The sequence below is a fragment of the Polypterus senegalus genome, chromosome 3, assembly GCF_016835505.1.
Source record: "Polypterus senegalus isolate Bchr_013 chromosome 3, ASM1683550v1, whole genome shotgun sequence".
NCBI lineage: Eukaryota > Metazoa > Chordata > Cladistia > Polypteriformes > Polypteridae > Polypterus > Polypterus senegalus.
In genome coordinates, this window is record NC_053156.1 from 140,099,177 (window position 1) to 140,122,911 (window position 23,735).

Here is a 23,735-nt window from a genome sequence, read left to right on the forward strand (position 1 = left end):
TGGTGGTCACCACGGGCCCCTACAGGATTGGGCTTTCAAGCCCCTTACCCGTGGCCACCAGAACCACCAGGCTGGCGGCCCCCACGTGGTCCAAGGTGGGCGCACGCCCTCTTCCGGTCCTTCATGGCGTCCCGGCCGGGTTGTGGCCCCTGACATCCCTGACACGTAATAAATACTGTTTTGTGGACATGCTTGTCATTCAGGTGGGATGTGTTTTAATTGGTTCTTGAAGATGCCTAATCATTTATATTGACATGGAACTTGTCAAGAAGTTGTACCATATGTAGTTGTCCCAACAGTGAGAATTTTTTCCTAGAAGGGACTGACTGGAAACAAAAAAACAAGTTATTTAAATGTAATAGAACTTTTTCATATTAATTCCCATTAGATTATTAATATGTTAGGTTGTTTTACCACATTCAAGTGTTATTTTATTTTGTAAAAGAAGACGTCTTGTACATCTTTCCAGAATCCTTCACCTCATTTGTGAACAGCAGACATTGAAAATTCTCTCTGAATGCAGAAGATTGTGAGATGTAGGTCCAGTAACCCTTACAGCAGTTGAATGTGAGAAATACTCATGATAAGTTTTATTTCATTAGTTTCAAAAATTAGTGAGCATTATTTCCTTTTATTCCAACAATAGTTAGCCACAGCTTATATAAATGGCTCATTTAACGTTTAAGAAATATTTTGGTTATCAGCAGACAGTATTAACCTGAATTATATAAGTTAACTCAGCATTGCCCCATAAATATTATTAATTAGTAGGTAATCTTTTCTACTTTCATCTGCATATTCTTACCATTCTTTACAGTGAAACTGGGAGGAATAAAGCTATGATGCAAGCTATTAATTACTGCATTAAGTAAAAAGGGGCAGTAATGTATGTTATGCTTCTTAGAGTTGTTTATGAATAAGTTAATATCTTTAAGTATGATTGATAAAACGTAGCCATTTCTTTAAGTTATATATTCTTGATAGATGGCAATAGCTGACAATCAAGGAATATAAATAAAATAATAGGTTATTGTGCTCTTAGGTCTATGGATGTTGTGCATTGTAGTGTCTGCAGTTTTGTAGTGTAGTATCACAAATTCTTTAGCTTGTCTAAAAACAAAGGTAATCCTGTGCCATTCATTTTGACAATATAATTTTAAACAAACCATAAGGACCATAATAGAACTACTAGGCTCAGTTATAGGTTACATTAGCTGCTGTATCCTACATGTATTTGTTTGCTGGTTCATGTTCTCTTGTTAACTGCTTTATTTTGACAAACAAAAACTATGAATTATCATCTGTTTTGTGATTTGTATTTTTCAATTACTAAGTCACAGGATGTAGAGTTTTTCTTGTCGGCATCTGTCCAAAGGAGAATCAACCCTGAATAGGACGTCAGTCAATCACAGAGAACACTCATGCACATGCTAACACTAATATATGTCAGGGTTGTTTCAGGAGACCACCTAACAGACTTAAGGCTGGGATGTGAAAGTAAAACCAAAATGCCAGAAATCAAAATTCAGTTTAATCCAGTGAAATGAGCAGGCTGAAAAAAAAAACTCAGATGCAGTAGTACAATGGTAAGAAACATATATGAAAAATTAATCTGGCAAATTATGATTTTTTAAAATGTTATTTTATAGGTTCATGAACACTGCACCATTAGAATGTGTTTTTATTTGAATTCCAACTGTCAATTTACCAGATTTTTTTACATTTTCACCAGAAAAAAGTCACAATAATCAACCCAATCTGTTGTACTTTTGTGGAATTTTTATGTTTGATTGACAAACTGAAATTTTAGCCAGAAAGTGACAACTTACATAGACAGATTTAATGGTGATTTCTGGATGAAATCCTTTGTGTTTCTTAATGACTGGTCTTTAAAAAGAAGCATTCACCCTTTCAGGTTGGTGCTTGGTATTTTGAGTTCAGGTTTCCTTTGCTCATCTTTTGTTATTTCAATTTTTATTATTTCATTGTATTTTATTGTTAAAATGAAATTGTGATGCAAATTTGTGTTTACAGTTATTTGTTTGGTTTAGCATTAAAATTTTCTTGCATACTTTTAACTGTTTAGTTAAAATGTTAAAGGTCATTCTATTTAAAGCAAGCTAAGAAAAGAAAACCATAAGCTGGGTCAACAACTTGGCTGGTTAGAGCAGTTGATGGCTGCATTACAGAAAATTTCTTCATTAATTAAAATACATCTTTAAATGTGGTCCAGAATGATTACTGAAACTTATTTGCACCTTAGGAAGTCATTGAAAGAGGTGTCCCAATCCAAAGTAGTGGTGTCATAACTGTCACTAAGGCCTTTCAAGTAATGCCATCTAAACTATCTACCTAGACTATGCTACTACAGCAGAGATTTTTGTAGCCTTTGGTTGTATTTCATAATTCACAAGAGGGGCTTCTTTGAGTATTTTGTTTTTATTACTCAGCATGGTGACACAATGGTTATTGTTTTTTTTCACAGCTTCCAGAGATTATGTTAGAAACATAGCCTGGTCAGTCTCTTTGTGGAATTTGAACATTCTCTGTGTCTTTTGGTGTATTTTTCTTTTGAGTATATTGTTTCAAGTGACATTACAAAGACTTGCACACTAGTCCCACCATAAAAAAAAACTCACACTCTTCCACTCCTTTTGAACTAGTGTGGTGCTGAGGTATCACCCGTTGAATGGCTGCACTCGGGTCCTAATCTGGTTCCTGAGTTGGTTTGTCTTGTGATGAGTGCGGCAATGCACTGTGTCAGTGCATGCTCCTAACCTCTCTCTCTCTCTCTCTCTCTAGTTAGTGGACAACCGTAAATTTACCCTTTATGAGTGTGTGGGTCTGTGCATGAGTATGCCCTGAAATGGACTACAATCCTGTGAAGGCTTAACGCCTCCTTGCTCCTGATACCCTACATCCAAGAATCTGAATTAACAGGTTCAGAAGATCAAAGCCATATTTAAGCACTTGTAACATTCTGGTGTGTCCTTTGACTTAGTTAACTGATTTGGGCATTGGAGTATTTCAATTTTGTGTTGCTTTTTCATTGTCATTTATCACAGTTTTGTTTATTAAATACTAGCCATCGCCCGTGGCTCTGCATGCGTACTAGTGAAACAGGACAGTGAGGAGGGCCCTGCCCAGTTCCCCACACCTGATGTCACTCTTCTCACTCCCCTCGGCCCACAGCTTCTGCCTCGGATTAGTGCAAATATATCGCTCCTGCAAGTGAACTATGATTCTTAGCGCAATGAGAAAAGTCGCAAAATTAACCGGAAAAAAAACCCAATCTAAATCCGTTAAGTAGTTCTCTCATGAAAAGCGGACAGACATACAGACAGATGTTGGATTTTTTATATACAGTATAGAGATTTTATAACTGTGAGTCATACTCAAAATTAACAGTGATAATATTGCAATTACATGAATTAGCCGACTACAATAAATGAGTGTTTTGTATCTTTATAATGTCATGTAGTTAAACAAATTAGCCCAGATAGGCATGTGGTGGCTCAATAGCTTTCATAGACTGCTGATTACAATTCAAGTAATGTATAAATTACATTGATTTATGTTTTGTTATTAGTTGTTATTTATGGAGGGTCTGTGACTAATTGTAGTTATATTTTTTTTACCCACAGCATTTTTGAAAGAAGTGCTCAATGGACAGTTAAAATCTCTGTTGAAGTCTCAAGGTAAGTTTTTTTTGGCTTCTTTGTACCATGACAGATAGGAGATCTGGAACTTTGCTGATAAATTATATTGGCAGAGAAATATGTTCTCATTTCTCATAATGTGCAGATAATGCAGCTCTGAGATTATTTTTACTGTAATGTTTTTTTTTTTTTTAACTCTGTGTTTAATGAGCAGCACTTAATTCCTTTCGACTTACATTCATTTCTAGATGAGTGACTTTTTTTTTTTTTACTTTTAACTTTCCTTAAGGAGCAGGAGAAGTTGGCTGGTGTACCAGAGGTTCACATACACCTTACATGGTGTTTGACTAACTTGAATTGAGGATTCATTTTGCTGTCTAGACTAGCTGTAAGATGAATAAAAGAGGAAAGTTTATAAAATATTCAAACAGAAGTGACTTCTCCATGTAATTTTGAAACAATAAACCAATCTGTAGTTGAAGTCGCTAGAATGTTTCTCTATTTGTAAGAGCCATTTAAGTTATATATATGTAACTTATATATATATTTAAGTTATATAAAATGTTTGCCTAAATAGTAGTGCATAGTCTATGGGAGGGTCCTACAACCCCCATAAGTTGAACAGAATTGGTATATTCTAATTATTTCTAGCTTCTCTGACTATACATTATACTCAGTTAGTGACCTGCCTTGCCAGGTATAGACATTGAGGGCTCATGGTTTTAAACCGTGCCTTAAGTGCCAAGTAGCATGAAAGACAAAGCACCTAATTGAATGTGCTGCGCCGTATGTTTAAAGCATACAGAAAAAGAAGTTAAGCATCTTTAAACTAAAGTTTGACAAGAAAAGTTAAGTTTAGAGAAGATACATTTTTCTAATATTTTACCTTTATTCTACGTATGTAACAGTCTTTTTTCTTTATTCTTGTGTGGAATATTTGCTTTGAATTTTTACGAAATATTTAAAAACAACCTGTGAACCAGTAGTTAGGATATAGTGGGTTTGATAATGGATGGATGGATATTTAAAAACAAACTTTTGGACTGAGAGATTTCTGTCGGCACGCATTTTACCCGTCCCACCTTACACATTGGTAGGAACACTGTTTTAACATAGATGGGTTCACAAAGTCAGCAATACCTTTCAAAAGGAGATTGTAAAATTTCTAAAATTTGTACAACATGCTCTATTCAAGATATCTCAGTGGAAATAAAACTTTCTTGACCAATTTCCTTGAAGAAAAAGCGTGCCAAATTTCAACAAAATTGGAGCTAAATTGTTTTATGACAGACAGACAGACTGACTTGGAACCATAGCAGGAGCTTTTCTCATTATAAAGCAAATGTACCTACTAAAATATGTTACTCTTGTTTGTGTGTTTAATCTACACATGGAGGAAGAATACGCAAGCAGTGTTAAAATTTCAAAGCTACACCATATTCATCTTGTGTGCTTTGATCATTAATAATGTGTTTAGTCCTGCCAAATTTGTTATCATTGAGCTACTGCGTTATTATGCTGTAGACAGATTTTTAAAATGAAATAAGTTGGCCAGGAAGTAAAAGTTAGAACTATTAGAGATTGCTAGAATAGTATGTACATGTGTAAAGATTGGAGGGGAGAAATTGAGTGGGCAGCACAGGTAAAATGGAAAGAACCACGGAGAGATGGATGGATTGCCTCAGTGGAGACAGCCAAGAGATAGAACAGCACTTGGCAACAAACAGAGAGGTGCAGAGAGCAGCAGTTAGATGACCCACTGCCAGTGTGCTCTGTGGTGGTAATTTTAAACTAATCTCAATTGAACCTAACAGTGAGTAGTTCATTTAGGAGCACAACAGTCTGATTTTTTTATAAACAAGTACATAAGTATTTATTAAATTGAACCAACATATATAAGCAATTAAAAGTCACTTCACTCTAATATGGTGAACACAACTTTGTGGAGTACTTGATAAATTGTGTAGACCACATTTGGATAAATAATGTTCTAGCGTGGCAGAAAATGAAGTGTAGCTCATTGGTTAATCAGTCATTTATTTTCTGAGCGTAGTCTTGTTTGCTGTTTAATCATATGTCACTATTTTGTGACAATCAAGGGCAGTCAAGAAAAATGTGTGTATGAAGATAGTCGAAATAGCCACTTCAAAAGGTGTTTCGTAACAGCACAAAAACTTAGCAGCTTGGCTTTGACAAGGCTGGAGTGTAGGGGGTTTGCAGTTGAACATTGTACTAATTTTAGCCAGATTTAGTCAGCAGTAAGCCAGCACTGGAAACTGATGACCATGTGCTCGGCATGTCATGGTGTATGTTGTCTGTTCTGTCTGGAGCCAGTCGCTGGAAAAACAAGCTCACAGTGTGACAGAGGTTTTCCACTGGGCGGTTTAAACTGTGCTGCATTCTCAAAAGCTGCATTAACAGTTTTGCTCCGAAAATGTAGACTGCCAAAGTGAAGCTTATAAGGCAGAATATCTGAGATGACCAGAAAGCAATGCTGAGTCAACATTATGAGCAAAGCCTTTTTAAGTCATATGAAGTTCAGCATTGTTTTTGTTTTTCTTTCAGGAACAACATGCATTGCATTATCTTTTCTAACGGTATTAAAAAGATTGAATGTTTTCTCCATCATAATATATAAATGACACTGACATCTTTCAGTATCCGCCTCAGTTCTGACAATATTAGAGGCTATTCACAGTGCATGTGAAGGTTCGCTGCACAGTGAGAGAGCTGAAAGAACATGAACTCTGGATTGTTTTCAGTTATGTAAATTGTACAGCTTTGTCCAATCACACTTTTAGTTCTTGTCTATAACTCATGCCTTTCTGAGCTACTCTGTGGCAATTGAGTAGCTGCCAATATGACCTCATTGTGTTCGGGTGCACACAATGTGGTATCTGAACTCAAATGCTCTCTGCTGGTGAATAACATACAGTGCTGGACTTTGTACATTGAGCATGTGTGAGTATACAGTGATGTAAAAACATATTCTCTGCATTATTGTAGATTTTCCAAGGGAATTTGGTCTGATCTTTTAGCGGGTTGAGGTTTGCTGTTTCTGTCATTTGTTTAGACTGTCAGGTAATCTGATAGACTGATCAATTAATACACAAAATGTCTGGGTACATGAAAAATGTATTGAGATAAAAAGTATAAATTACTTTTCACATTTGTAGTACTAATGTTATTTGTTTAATTTGAAGCTCTTGTATCTGTTGTTTTATTATCTATTAAAATAGTAGGATTTGGTTGAATGTCTGGCAACATTCTTTGTGAAAAATATTTAGCATAAATGCATGTAAAATCATACCAACACAAATTTTTCCACAACACATATAATGTATATTATATATATTTATATACAGTGCTGTTCATATTTACAGTATAATGGTAAAATGACATTCTCAAATCTTTTTAATCCAGTTAAGGTACATGGGAGTCCAGAAGTCATTCTGATAGCACTGGACAGTTGGCAGAAACCAATCCTGGACAGAGTGCCAGTTCATCACAGGGTCCACTCACACACATGCTCACTCACGCAGGGCCCATTTGGGATTGTCAATGAACCTTACTAGCACATGTTTTGTTCTGTTTCAGCATGCCATTCTTGTTTTTTTTAAGGTTGTGTTTAGTTTCTACTTTAGTAACTTCTTAGGATTTATATAATATATTTATATACTGATATATATATATATATATATATATATATATATATATATATATATATATATATATATATATATATATATATATTTATATGGGATTGGCTCCAGCAGACCCATGTGTGCCTGTGTTAGGTATGGCGGGTTGGATAATGGATGGATGGATATATAGGTACTGCGGTGGGCTGGCGCCCTGCCTGGGGTTTGTTTCCTGCCTTGCGCCCTGTGTTGGCTAGGATTGGCTCCAACAGACCCCCGTGACCCTGTAGTTAGGATATAGCGGGTTGGGTAATGGATAGATGGATGGATATATAGGTATAAAATATAGAGGCAGATGGCAGGGGCCCTTACCTAGCCGGGATTTCTCGATAGTGCAAGGACCAGGGGAAAGCACTTAATTCAGGACATTATCTTCATTATTGGTCCTCCCTGCGTGGAGTTTGCATGTTCTCCCCGTGTCTGCGTGGGTTTCCTCCAGGCGCTCCGGTTTCCTCCCACAATCCAAAGACATGCAGGTTAGGTGGATTGGCGATTCTAAATTGGCCCTAGTGTGTGCTTGGTGTGTGGGTGTGTTTGTGTGTGTCCTGCAGTGGGTTGGCACCCTGCCCAGGATTGGTTCCTGCCTTGTGCCCTTTGTTGGCTGGGATTGGCTCCAGCAGACCCCGTGACCCTGTGTTCGGATTCAGCGGGTTGGAAAATGGATGGATGGATCTTCATTATTTTCATTCCCACATAGGGACTGGTGCTGGAAAGGATCTTGTTCCATTGATGTGGAAATTAACACAAGCATTCCTTACACACCAGACCAATTCAGAGTAGTCAACTACATGTGTTTGGACTAAGGGAAGACACTGTAGACCTATAAAAAAATGTTATGCAAGACAACCTGTAAACTCTTTGCAAAGATCATTCCAAGTAGATATCAAGTATGTTCAAATGCAGTGAGGCAGTAGCTGTACACCAAAAATAAGAAAAGCTAATCTGTTTTTAGATTATGCGTCTGCTTTCAGTGCATGGTGTGAAAAGGACCTAGTAGTATAAGAAACAGCTAGATTCCAGTCTAATACATTCATTCTTATGTTCTTAATTAAGCCACATACAGCTTAGTGGGTAGTGCTGCCATTTCATAGTGTCCATGATTCAAACCTGTGCCCAGTCACTGTATGAGAGTTTGCATAATCTTTTGATGTTTACATGGGTTTTCTATGGAGTAATCCTGTTTTCTTCCCACATTATACTTGTTAACAACATACTTGTTAGGTTAATTTGACAATTCTAATTAGACCCTGAGTGCATAAGAGGGCAGTGCAGTGGATGGCCACTCTGTCCTCTGCCTTGCTATCAGTCCTACATCCCTGCAAATCTGAACTTTATTAACAGGCTTGAAAATGTTAGATTATCTTAATTGAGTCACTGTTTTTAAAGTGTAGCATTTCTTAACAACTTGTGCTTTTTTTCCATGTGGTCTCTCTGATGACAATGAAATAAAACCAAATGATTATGTTTGGGTATCGCTGTATCTACAGGCTTTATTGTTGTGGGGGCTCTGTTTTTGATCAGACTTTCTGTAAATTTATTGACAAGTAACTTGTTAATAGACCTTGGAATATAAGGAACTTGTTAATAATCAAAAATGACCAAAGCCTGTTTTCACTAAAGACGATGTGATATGGCTTAAAAGATGGTTAGGTATTCTTAGGACAATTGCATGTGTATAAGCACTGCATGACAGTGAAAACTGAGGCACAGTGCCCCAAATTGTGGAGCACCGTGCTAAACATGTGTTGCAGTATGCTGATACAAACTACTGTTTCTGTAAATCTTTTCAGAGTATATTGTTTTGGCAAATGCGGGAACATTAGCTGGCACCATTCAGCCAAAATGTACTGTCACTGGTCCAAAGAAACTTGTGCCATCAAATAAAAGCTCTTCAGCAACAACAAGTCTTTTTATTTTCTTTTCACAGTGTAACCTTTCATGCTGCCAGTCTTCCCTAAATGCCACATTCATGTAAATGTTCTTACGAGTGTGCTTTTGGAAACTTTATTTGCAGGGGAGCATGTTATTTTGCTCAGCCAAGCATACTGCTGTTTTGCTGGCAGCAGCATTTTAGGTTAATAACATTTTTTGTACATTTAAAAAATAATATTTGCAATTATTTTGTGTTTGAATTATTCATTATGTAATTTATGATATTGTAGTAATATAGTATTAGTAGTGTTTAGCAAGTTTTGGAAACATTCCCATATCTTATGCTTTCTCAGCTGCCTTAAGATTAATTAATGACATTCCCAGTTTTGAAATTGCTCAGCCTTCATAGCGCTCGTGTTAAAGGATAAACTCTTAAAAGCAGTAGACAAGTATTTCAAAAATAATGTTGATTGGTATTTCTTTTTGAGGTCTTCACTCAAAGTCTTACCATCAAAATGGTCATGTTATTTTTATGAAGTATGTCATGAGGTGGTACTGCCTCTTACGCTCCCACCAAAAGATATTTCTTGGAAATAATGTTCACGGAATTATCCTATATGTAAATAAGAAATGATTCACAAGATTTCAATATAGGGCTGCAAAAGTAGGTAAAATATCTTTGGTTGACATTACATGTAAAAATGTACTGTATTGAAACATAAAGTTATACAGATGTAACAAAAGGACCGAGGCTGATAATTACTTTGCTTCTTTTCTGAATTTGCACCTAGAGTATTCTTTTTCTTTTTTGCTCTTTTTTCTGTCCAATGCTTTTGAGTCTTTTTTCTCTGCGCTGCTTTCTTCTTTGCTTAGTCGTCTACATTTCATTGAGCCCTGGATCTGTGTGTGCTCAGAGCCAGAACACGACAGAGTGTTTTGCCGCCTGTGGTCTTATTTGATATTGGTTGTAAGTCTTGCAAGAATTTCATGTTCTAAGTCATCACGAGACGGTCCTCGGTCAATCTTTTGACGCAAAGTCTCATGTTTAAGGTCCCTGCGAGACGCTCAGTGGCCAATCTCTTTAGTCTCGCGGGTCTTTTAAGTGTGAAGATCATGTCTCGTCTCCCGTCTTTCTCTCCCAGGATTTTTTTTTATAATAGAGAGAAATATTATGATTTGTTATGTCTGTGTATGCTGTGCTCTTCCTTATATATAGAGGAAGGTGTGCCTCTGTTGATACTCTCATTTGATGATAAATTGAATACAATTAGTGATAAAAGAACTTAATGGCACCAATTCATCATTGGAAGCAACAAGTTAGACAATGTAGGCATGGCATAAATATTAAGGTGTGTTCAAAAACTGTGCCAACGCTGTATTCCTCAATGGAGTGAGTTCAGTAGGTTGGTTATATAACATTCTTCATCTATTTCATGGTTGTGGGACCAGAGGCTGTTCCAGCTGGACTGGACAAAAGCCTGAAAACAGGCCTGGGCAAGACTCTAGTCCATCACAGGAAAGTACTAATTAACATTACCTAAATAAAATAAATACATTTATTTTGTAATTCTGTTCTTGAGCGTTTCTGGCCATAGTCGTCATTTTCATGACTTGTAAAGCTGCTCAGTTATGACAAATGATAGGGAATAACAGAAATGAAAGGCCAACTTTATTACAGCCACTGGCCATTATTGGTATCAGGTGAATGTGGCACTGTGGTGGTAAATTAAGGGGTGACCAGAGTTTCAAAGTTCCATACGGGGACACTTATATAGAATATAAGTATAAGTATAGAATATATGCCCATGCATAAAGCCCATCCACATTTAGTGAGTGCTTTATTTCATTGTCATCAGAGAGACTACATGGAAAAAAAAACACTTTCACAAAAGAATGCATAGGAGCTCACATTGTGCTTAAAGTATAAACAAATAAATAGCAGTGCCAAACGTGTTTGTCTGCTTCTTAGTCATCCTTGCAGTGCTGGTCAAATTCAGTAAAGCTTTTAATGAAAGTTTCCCCGTTGGTTTTTAAACCACATTATTATTTGTATATTACATGGTTAGGGGGTTTTGTTCTCCTTGAAGTTTTGTGAATACAGTATATTATAAATATATTGTGAGGATTCTTGTGTCAGCAGAGCAATATTTTATTACATGGGCAGTCTGTTAAAACCGGGACATTTTGATATTCTTCAATTATGTATCAGGTTGCATAGCCAAAAATGAGGATGTCTGGTTACCCTAGTAATAGTGAATAATTATAAACTGCAGATAACAGAGCTGTAAGGTTGCTTTAATGTAACAAAAATACTAAGTAAATGTATATTTTGCTCTATGCACAGCAGCTTACATGCCACAGGGTACTACATTCATATCTGGGTAACCTTTTGTTTTATATGTTTGCATTTTATAATTTTATCATTAGGAAAATCATTTCATGCACCTGTTACAACTTAAAGTATCCAGTGTAGTGAGATGCTGATATACTGCCTCTGTTCTGTTTGCGCTCAAGCCACTAGAAAGACTTCACAAAGCAGAATCAACTTGGCTGATGTACAGGTTTCCTCACGTGTGCTCATCTTAACTTGCCTAAGGAGGGTTACTGTCCCACGCATGCAAGTGGGCAGTGAAAGGACTTCATACCCAGTCTGTAGCTAACAAAGGTCAAAAAGGGGAAAATATACAAAACACACAAGTTGATGTGACTGTTGATAAGGTTAAATTGAAACAGTAAACTTATTTGCAGTTGAAGTCACATGGAATGTTTTTCTGTTTTAAGATAGACAACTTTGCACATATGCCAATGCTTTTCAGTAGGAGATTTTGAACTTTTAACACTGTAGATCTCAGTCTGTTCAGGGTGAAAATTGAACTGTCATGACAAATTTCCTTGAAGAATAAGTGTACTACGTTTTAACCAAATTGGTCCACGGGGGAGTGAGTTGTTTCATACAGACAGCCAAACATGGGACATCGCAGTAGGTGTTTTGTGCATTATATGTGAATGCACCAAAAAAAGGGTATCAGCATGCAAGCTTTTACTGCCATTTAAATGATTCGTTGCCTATCTTCTCCTCATTGAACTATTAATAAAGTTTGAAAATCAAGAATTGCCTGTCATTTTGGCAGGTGTTTTATAGGTATGTTTTTAATGTTAAAAGATAAACTGATCATGTGTATGTTAATGGAGGTGATTCTATCTATCTATCTATCTATCTATCTATCTATCTATCTATCTATCTATCTATCTATCTATCTATCTATCTATCTATCTATCTATCTATCTATCTATCTATCTATCTATCTATCTATCTATCTATCTATCTATCTATCTATCTATCTATCTATCTATCTATCTATTCTTGTATTGAAGCTTTTATAGCAAAGGTGGTTAACTACACAGAAATTACCGGTAGATTTTTAAAGTATTTTTAGAATCCTTTTCTGGAGACCAAATTTACTTGTCTTCTTGCTCAGCAATGATTTCTGTTAATTGCATTCTGGAAAGAGAACAGACTGCTCTATTAGAATGAGGTGAATCACTATTATTTTTTCCTGGATTGGAACAATTATGAGTTATGCATCTTTTCAGTGTTCTGGAGTGAAAGTGATTCTGAATGTGAAAATATATACTTTTCATTTGTTTTTTTTAATTAACACTGATTGAAAAAGAAACTCTTTTGCATGTTTGTTTTCTTGAAAGCTTATTATGTTTCCATGACTGTATACTCAGCTAAAGTGGAATCAAATTATTTGAGTTGGCCTTTAAAAGTGTCTTTATAAAATAACAGAATGGTGTAACACAAAACAGTTACTGGTTTAAGTTGGTGCTGTTCCAAGTGAAAATAATACAAAATTATTCATTCTTGATTTAGTATTTGCTGTGTTTTTGAGCTGTATTTAGAATTGTTTATCCATGCTTCTTTAAGCTGCATGGCTGTCTGTCAAAGTTGATTCTGACTTCTTTTTCCTGTAAGTGAGAGCTTGGCAGTATTATTGTGTCCGCCAGTGGCCCATTTAAGTACTTCACTTTGTGGTCAGTGTTTAAAATAATTTTACATTACATCACGTAAAATCCAGAAGTCCATACAAAATCTGTGTTATAACAAATTATAATTCACAGCATACAGTGTATAATTGTGACCTACATAAATATTGTTCTGGGCTCTTATATTAAGCACATATAGAAGTTGTATCATCTTACTTGGTCTTCAGTTCAGGTGTACTTCACCAGAGGAAATTCCTCCTTCATAGTGATAAAGTGGTAAATTGCCATCTGTAAATTCATCATTCAATCCGTTATGAAATGTTCTTAATCTGGTTCAGAGCCTTGGGGACCTGACCTATCCTGGCAACATTCGGCACAGGGCAGATGCCAAACCTGGAAAAGGACACCAGGGCTAGATATCTATATTTAACCAAAAAACTTTTTGGATAAAATGTTGTAAGAATGTTAGTTTAAACTGATGATTCCCTGTGAAATTTATATAATATCTATACTAATAAAAGGCAAAGCCCTCACTCACTCACTCACTCACTCACTCACTCACTCACTCATCACTAATTCTCCAACTTCCCGTGTGGGTGGAAGGCTGAAATTTGGCAGGTTTATTCCTTACAGCTTCCTTACAAAAGTTGGGCAGGTTTTATATCGAAATTCTACGCGTAATAGTCATAACTGGAAGCTGTTTTTCTCCATTTACTGTAATGGAGATGAGCTTGAACGCCGTGGGGCGGAGTTCGTGTGACATCATCACGCTCCCACGTAATCACGCAGTACATAGAAAACCAGGAAGACCTCCAAAAAGCGCTGAAGAAAACATGCATTATATAATTGAGAAGGCAGCGAAACAATAAGAAGCGAGCGAGTGACATATACAACCATGTTCATGAGTTCTGCTACTTCGGAAACAAAGCACGATGTAAACCTACACTTTAAATTAAGTTCATAGACAGGCTGCGCTGGCGTTTGTAATTTAGTGCCTGCCCATATAAGGCCGTCCGTCAGCGGCAATCCAATAGCAAACTCCACTAAATATTCACGGGTGAAGGACTGTGTTTATGGAGAGGAAGATGAGATGGTCAGGGTGGTGTTTGACACAAACTCAGCGAAACTGCGAGAGAAAGTTTTAAGTGCCAGGACTAAGGTAACATTAAATACAGCCACGGACATAGCACGAGATGGCACCAGCACAGCTGGGAACCTTCGATGCATGTACACGAGCGGCTCACGTGAACTGACGCAGTGCACAGATAAAAGGCAACAGTTCCAAAGAGCGCTGAACAAAAACACAATTACACAATTGAAAAGGCAGCAAAAATATGAAGCGTCTGATAAGCATATTCATAAATCCAGCTACTGCGGAAACAAAGCACACGGTGGAAAAAGTCAATGTCCCGCTAAAGGAAGACAGTGTAAAAAAACAACGTGCATGCAGTGTGTCAGGTCTCAGATAAAGAAGAAGACGAGCTGTTTATTGATGCAGTAAGAAACGAATCGATGAAAGAAACCTGTCATCTTTACAGCGATTGACAAACACGGAATGTAACTTGAACACAACACATCCTACAAATACGAACCTGATTGAAAGAAATAATGATAATCAAATCCTTGATGACAGCAACACTCAGTAACACTCACAAAACAAATACTGTATATTGACAGTCATGTTACGTTATTTTTAAAATGTTCCCTTTTCTTTTCTAGCTTTTTAACACACTACTTCTCGCTGCGATACGCGGGTATATATATATGTATATATATATCCCGATCTACATACTCGAATAATGGATACTTTATTCGCCATCAATGATTGTTTTGGTAAAGCCATACTCAGTGTATTCATTAGATGAGCGGTAAAAAGTAAGAGCGAGGGAGGATGCAGGCTGTAGTGCGTCAACTCTATCTGAATTGCGCGATCACATTTGAAAAAATATATCTTTTCAAGTTCTATTTAGTCCATATTTGTCAAACTCAAGGGCCACGGGCCACATCCGGCCCGTGTAATTATATCCGCCCACGAGATCATTTTATATACTGTATTATTGTTATTAATGGCCCAGGTATATGAAGCGCTGGTAACACAATAAACTACAGATCCCATAATGCAGCGCTTCAGCTGCCTTGCTGAACACTTACGCGTTAATCAAGTCTAGCTTATGATGCTGCAAGTTATTGCGAAGCTAGCTCACACGATGCTGGAAGAAAAGTTGATTCTGAAAATAGAGCCTTTAAAACCGATGGGAGGCTGAGTATATGTTTACTGAACCCGTGTGTCTCATTTGTGGAGCTAATGTGGCTGTAATTACAGAATTTAATCTAAGACGGCACTATGAGACAAAACATCAGGGTAACCTGAATGCAATGCAGAAGATACAGAAAGCAGAATAATTAAATAAGAATCTGACACTTCAGCGGACGTTTTACCGTGCACAATCACAAAGTGATTTCAAGTGAAGCTGCTTTTATGGGAGACACAAATGCACCAGTGCACCTTGCCCCACTTTCCCTGTTGCCAAGTAATGTTAAACCAAGTCGTCACTACGGTGTTCCCAAACACGCACTTTGCTGATAAACTGAGCGCACTGAGTTTGCACGCCGCTTTGGTGACTTTGAAGAACAAAAAGTCCGTCTACATGCGGCTCGAACCTTGTGCATGTTTGGTAGCACATATCTGTGTGAGAAGCTCTTCTCAGTGATAAAGACTAACAAAACAGCACACAGGAGTCGCCTCACTGATGAGCACCTGCAATCCATCCTGAGAATCTCCACAACACAGAACCTCACACCAAACAGAAACGAACCTGTGGCCAAAAAAGATGCCAGGCGTCCAGCTCTAAAATGACATATGAGCAAAGACAACTGAATGATTTGATTTGTTATTGCTGAAAGGAACACATTTTATTTATATTTCCAGGTTTTGTTATGCAGCATGTTCATATTTGAATTTGTATAATTTTGACAGGATATATTTTTATGGAGAGCAAAATCTTTTGGGATATTTAAAATCTAAGTTTATTTTTATATAAAATTACATAAGAGTAAAGAAATTTGAATGTTTGTTCTTTTAATGTTTACTTTATTTCTAACTTGTATAATTTAGACAGGATATATTTTTATGGAGAGCAAAATATTATAAGTTGTTTAAGGTTTGAGTTGATTTATTCAGGAATAATATTCCTGTCTGTTTTTACCATTCCTACCAAAGATATTTCTGTCGACTAAATAAAAATTCCTTCTATTTAAAATTTAAATAGAACTTGAACAAATCGATAGTTCATAATATCCACGCAGACTTGCACGTAAGAGCGGAGTTATCCGTTTTAACAAGCAGCGTATTGCACTGATCTGAAATAGCTGTGTGTGTATATATGTAGATATGTATGTATATGTATATATATGTTTATATATGTGTGTGTGTATGTATATATATATATGTATTTGTGTGTATATATGTGTGTGTATGTATGTATGTGTGTATGTATATGTATGTGTATATATGTAGATATATATATGTATATATGTGTATATGTATAGATATGTATATATATATGTTTATGTGTGTGTGTGTATATATATATATATATATATATATATATATATATATATATATATATGACAACAACACTCATCACTCACAACAGTGACAAAACAATTACATTGACAATCATTTTACGTTATTTTCAAAATGTTTCCTTTTCTTTTCATTGCTTCTTTAACACACTACTTCTCCGCTGCGAAGCGCGGGTATTTTGCTAGTATATATATATATATAGGTAGTCCCCAGGTTACGGACATCCGACCTACGACATACGAACGGGGCCGCAGCTGCGACGCATGCGCCTCAGTAACTGCTGCTCTGTCATCTTTGGCCTGGGGACGCTGAAAGCAGTGGCTGGAGGGGGCGATTTCACTGCTCGTGCAGTGTAGTGTCCTTCAAGCGGCTCCCGGCAGCAAGTGATTTCACTGCCTGCCCACCACACACGGCTGCCCCGTTCACTCTCAGTGGGTGGCTGATGATGCTGCAAGCGGTGACCCGGTTGTGGCTGAAAGGAAGCCATTGAGGGTGAACGGGGCGGTGGGGGGTAGCATTGTAGTGTGCCTCGGGTGGCTGCCTATTGAATGGGGGCGGTAGTGGACAATTTACTACCCGCCTTTGGCCGCACCGTGTTTGTTCTTGGTGGGCGGACGCTGCAGGCAGCATACTGTAGTGGAGGCGACTGTGAGGTGGACTGGTGATGAACCGCCCCTCGCCACCACCATTCATTCTCAATAGCAAGCCTGCTTGTACTGTTATGCACATAGCAGGAAGTTGTCTCTTGTCAGTACATCAGACATGTTGATGGGTGCCTTCCTGCTGTGATAGCATGTACAGTGCTGTGCCGAAGAGCTCATCTTAACCTTTTGTCTTCACCCTTCAAGAATGTCTCTGAAACACAAATCTTGCAAGTGCTGGTGATACAGTAAAGAAGAGAAAAACCATCACCATTGAAAATAAAGTAGAAATAATAAAAAGGTCAGAGAGAGGTGAAACTCCATCATTCATTGGCAGAACACTTGGTTACAGTCGGTCAACAATAGCATTTATTAAAATAATGTACCTGTTTCGACATACAAATTCAACTTAAGTACAAACCTACAGTCCCTATCTCGTACGTAACCTGGGGACTGCCTGTATATATATATATATATATATATATATATATATATAGTGCTGCTGCTTTGCAGTAAGGAGACTGGAAGGTTGTGGCTTCGCTTCCCGGTTCCTTCCTGTGTGGATAGCGCTTTGAGTACTGAGAAAAGCGCTATATAAATGTAATGAATTATTATTATTATTACAGTGCATCTGGGAAGTATTCACAACGCATCACTTTTTCCACATTTTGTTATGTTACAGCCTTATTCCAAAATGGATTAAATTCATTTTTTTCCTCAGAATTCTACACACAACACCCCATAATGACAACGTGAAAAAAGTTTACTTGAAGTTTTTGCAAATTTATTAAAAATAAAAAAACTGAGAAATCACATGTACATAAGTATTCACAGCCTTTGCTCAATACTTTGTCGATGCAACTTTGGCAGCAATTACAGCCTCAAGTCTTTTTGAATATGATGCCACAATCTTGGCACACCTATCCTTGGCCAGTTTCGCCCATTCCTCTTTGCAGCACCTCTCAAGCTCCATCAGGTTGGATGGGAAGTGTCGGTGCACAGCCATTTTAAGATCTCTCCAGCAGAGATGTTCAATCGGATTCAAGTTTGGGCTCTGGAGCAGGTTTTCATCCAGGATGTCTCTGTACATGGCTGCAGTCATCTTTCCCTTTATCCTGACTAGTCTCCCAGTTCCTGCCGCTGAAAAACATCCCCACAGCATGATGCTGCCACCACCATGCTTCACTATAGGGATGGTATTGGCCTGGTGATGAGCGGTGCCTGGTTTCCTCCAAATGTGACGCCTGGCATTCACACCAAAGAGTTCAATCTTTGTCTCATCAGACCAGAGAATTTTGTTTCTCATGGTCTGAGAGTCCTTCAGGTGCCTTTCGGCAAACTCCAGGCGGGCTGGCATGTGCCTTTTACTAAGGAGTGGCTTTCGTCTGGCCACTCTACCATATAGGCCTAATTGGTGGATTGCTGCAGAGATGGTTGTCCTTCTGTAAGGTTCTCCTCTCTCCACAGAGGACCTCTGGAGTTCTGACAGAGTGACCATCGGGTTTTTGGTCACCTCCCTGACTAAGGCCCTTCTCCCCCGATCGCTCAGTTTAGATGGCCAGCCAGCTCTAGGAAGAGTGCTGGTGGTTTTGAACTTCTTCCCCTTACGGATGATGGAGGCCACTGTGCTCATTGGGACCTTCAAAGCAGCAGAATTTTTTCTGTAACCTTCCACAGATTTGTACCTCAAGACAATCCTGTCTCGGAGGTCTACAGACAATTCCTTTGACTTCATGCTTGGTTTGTGCTCTGACATGAACTGTCTGTCAACTGTGGGACCAGATTATGTAGACAGGTGTGTGCCTTTCCAAATCATGTCCAATCAACTGAATTTACCACAGGTGGACTCCAATTAAGCTGCAGAAACATCTCAAGGATGCTCAGGGGAAACAGGATGCACCTGAGCTCAATTTTGAGTTTCATGGCAAAGGCTGTGAATACTTATGTACATGTGATTTCTCAGTTTTTTTATTTTTAATAAATTTGCAAAAACCTCAAGTAAACTTTTTTCACATTGTCATTATGGGGTGTTGTGTGTAGAATTCTGAGGAAAAAAATGAATTTAATCCATTTTGGAATTAGGCTGTAACATAACAAAATGTGGAAAAAGTGATGCGCTGTGAATACTTTCTAGATGCTATATATATATATATATATATATATATATATATATATATAAAATATCTTAAGTTAAAAGTGCAATGATTTTGTGCAATGATTTTATGCGTTGTTTTTTGTCACGCTTTAAATCGGGCTTATTTTAAAACCTACATTCTTTTCAGAATTTATTGAACTTTAATGTGATGTTGTTAGATTTTCAGATTCTTTTTCCGTTTTTAAATTATGAAGTAAAAAATATCAAGAACTCACATCCCGCAAGACGAGAGTTTGTGCCAAGACATTTAACCATGCCTGGAGCTAGAAATAAAAGACAAAGAGTAGACGACAAAGACAGCTGCTATACAGGCTTTTAAATGTTCAAAGCACAGCGCGAGATGCAGGTCACACAGCGCAGCAGCAGTCAGCCAGCTGATCGAGCAAAGAGAAGATAAAAAAAAAAATTAGTTTCCCATTGTATTACCGTTTAAGAGGGGGTTTCGGAGGAGCGACCACGTATCCTTGGGGTGCGTTCAGCCCCCCTCTTCACAAAGCAAGTGGCAGAGACGCGAAGTGGCTGGCGTGTGTGGCAGAAAAGGGGGGTTGGCAAGCGAATCAAGCAGGGGGTAAACCCCCTAGTAATTTATATAAAATATAGTACAGTATATATATTTTTTCCCCCACATATGTATGTTTTCCATTGAAGAAGGCAGCCTGCCTGTCTATAAGGCACATTTCATTACATTAGAAGGGAGTGGAGTACTATACACAGTTTACTAGAGTGCACATTCACCTAACAACATTTTGCTTTAGTATATAGAATGTCCTTTAAAGTGCTGTAAAGTATATCTAAAAAATTAAACAAAAGTATTATTTTGGATCTTTTAAAAGAAATTTAAATAGTTACCACCGCAGAGCCATTGCTTGGATGCCTTGGCTGAGTAGATAAATGTTCTTTTCTAAAACCAGTAGCTGACAACAATCCTTCAGTGACAGTACCTGGTAGAAAAAAAGAAGTTAAGCAGTCTGGTGTGTTGGCAAGAGAAACTAAAATTAACTTTTATTTATGCTACAAACATGTAATATCCTATGAACTTTTAGCTGGTATTACCAATAGTTTGAGCATTTAATTTGTCATATTATACTGAATTTCTTATGACAACATCAACCCCTTGGCAAACCTTGTAAAATTCTGTGTAAATTAGGGATTTGTGATCAGCATAAGATCAACCATGTTACAGTCTTGAAAATCGAGATTAAAAGTTATTTTTTTGCCTGTTATGTTTAGTAAATATGGTAAAAGAATGAATTCTGAAAGCAGTGTTATCCATTGTGTCTCTTAAACACTGCATGATTTAGCATTTCATTGCAGTGAAACCAAACAATGTTATGAGAATGTATAGCCTTGAAAACCAGTCTGCTAATTAACTGGCTCGTCCTGTTAAGCTTGGTTTGTGAAGAGATATGAGTCAGCATTTCTGGATCACAAGCAGCTAATGAAGCTTTCAGTGACACTGCAGTTCAGCTGGGCATACTATCTAGTAATAGTCAATCCACACTGCATTTAGACTTTATCAGGTATACCATATAAACACAAATATATGTTTGAGATGGTCATAAAAATCACAAGACAGAATGCTAAGGGCGGAATCGAAGATGTAAGATTAATCATCAAGTGTTTTCTGTGAACATAGAGTACATTAGAAAGAATTGCAGTGCAGTGGAACTATTTGAATACAAGAACATTGAACTTGCATTTTGTTTTGTTAATCATATACCCTTTTTATTTAGTTTATTATATTAAAAAACAGAATTAAAAAACATCTTAAGGCCAGTTACCCATGTGTGGTTCTAGAGGAATGTTATTTTCTTTAGACAAGAAGTACAAAGAAATCAATATATGTAAAAATATAAACATAAATGTTATAGCTGTCAAAATTAGTCAAAAATTAAGGTTCAGAAATGTATTTTAAAAATAAGCAAATTGAATATATTCAAACATAGCTTAATGTGGGTGCTGCATATAAGTATGTATTGTATGCTTTTTATATTTCTTGACACTTTTTACTTTTTTACCCTCAGTGTATCCGCAAATCATAACATGCTTATGACACAGTTGTTCAAAATAGTAGGCAAAAACTTCAATGTTCAATGTTTTAACACTTGAAAACACACAAAAATGGGATTGTTAATGGGCACAAAGTGACATGATCAATAAGAAAGCATAGTTTACATGCAAAAAATGCAAACATAAATGCTCATGATAAACGCTACAAGATGTTTTACCCTCTCATTTGCAATTCTGCTGTGAACAGAAGAAATTACAAAGCAGATGTAAAGATAAGTAAATGTCTTTGTCTTAGGCAAGTACCCTTGCTTTTATCTATTATCTATTTATCTGTTATCTGCACTGCAACTCAAGCATAGAATTTTGTTACATTTTGTTTCATTTTTGTAGGCTACATTATATTTTCAAGTGTAGTGAGCCATGCTTGATGAGCTTTTCAAATAATTCCTTTTTCTTTGTAAGAAATGCCAGTTTTATCTGTACTGTTCCTGTTCTCTGTATTATACATACTGAAGAGGTTTGAGCCTCACTGTGTGAAAAATTCCAGAAGTAATGAGTGCAAGACAGGAACAAGGTTGTCAAAACTGAATGATGGTGCTAATCATTCGCAAAAGTACAACTGTAAGCATTTAAAATTAATTTATAAATACATAGCCTAGTGCAAACATATAAATATTTGGAATAAGTTAATATAAATAATAAACTAACATTTTACAGAAAAAATAGCTGTCACTTGAATTCTTAAAAGTAATTTTTACCCTTGTGATCATGATGTATATACTGGAAACTGACCTGAACTGCAGCAAGTACACCAGGTCTTAAACACTGCCTTTCAGCCTGTAGTTATGTCTGAGTTCATAAATATTACTTTGTTTGCCAATGCAATGATGCTGCACCATTGTAGATTCCAGTCTTGTTACTGAATACTAAAAATTTACTTTGCATTCATGCCCCCTGAAATCACACTGGAAGAGACAAACTTTCCCATGCCAAGTTTGGGCAAATTTTTTAAATATTATGTATAACAGATGACAACAGGGGCGGCACGGTGGCACAGTGGTAGCGCTGCTGCCTCGCAGTAAGGAGGTCTGGGTTCACTTCCTGGGTCCTCCCTGCATGGAGCTTGCATGTTCTCCCCATGTCTGCGTGGGTTTCCTCCGGGTGCTCCGGTTTCCTCCCACAGTCCAAAGACATGCAGGTTAGGGGGACTGGCAATCCTAAATTGTCCCTAGTGTGTGCTTGGTGTGTGGGTGTGTGTGTGCCCTGCCCGGGGATTTGTTCCTGCCTTGCGCCCTACGTTGGCTGGGATTGGCTCCAGTAGACCCCCGTGACCCTGTGTTAGGATATAGCGGGTTGGAAAATGACTGACATTTTTGATGAAAAATATTTATTTGGTACAACAATGCAGTCTTCCATTCATCAATCCATTTTTATTCCATGACAACATGCAAAAGTGCACTTTTGTATTTTTTCACACCACTGCATTTCAGATTTGTTTTCTTCACCTCTTATCTGAATTAGTGCTTTTTTGACATTCAGCATTATAATCAGGACAAAACTGGACTATCAGTATTTGGATTAGCTATATATAAAGTGTAAATGCTTTAAAAAACAATACCTTAAATAGTTTTTATTGATCAATAAACTCCCTAGAAAGTGCAATAAACAGAAAAAGGCTAATTAAATCAGTATTTTTTATGACCACCCTTTTACTTCAAAACAGCAGCAATTCTCTTAGGTCTACTTGAATGCAGTTTCTGAAAGACCTCTCGCGGTAGGTTGTTTCAAGCCTTTTGGAGAACAGTCTTTGACTATCTTTTTTTCTTCTATCTCTCCAAGTAATTCCAGAATGGCTCAATAATTTTGAGAACTGGGCTCTGTGGGGACCATGCCATCTACTGCAGGATTCCCTGTTCCTGTTTTCATTGCTTATAGTTTTTTTTTTCATGATTTTGGCCATGTGTTTGTTGTCTTCATCATGTTGGAGAATGAAGTTGGGACCGATCAGATGTCTATCTCATGGTATTACATAATGATTAAGAATCTGTTTACAGTTTTCAACAGTGAGGGGCCATCAACTTACCAACTTCATTTGTGGAAATGCAGCCCCAAACCTGCAGA

At 37.3% G+C, this 23,735-nt stretch overlaps 1 protein-coding gene across 2 annotated transcripts in view; it reads left to right on the forward strand.

Annotated features, from left to right (window-relative positions):
* Positions 1–23,735, forward strand: part of bach2b (BTB and CNC homology 1, basic leucine zipper transcription factor 2b) — a 287,410-nt gene that overhangs the window by 85,785 nt on the left and 177,890 nt on the right. Inside the window, exon 3 of one of the 2 annotated variants that reach the window (XM_039747980.1) lies at positions 3,645–3,698. The exons of the other annotated variant lie outside the window; for it this stretch is intronic. The gene's annotated coding sequence lies outside the window, so the exon portion shown is untranslated. The remainder of the gene's footprint in view (positions 1–3,644; positions 3,699–23,735) is intronic. 2 annotated transcript variants of the gene reach the window in all.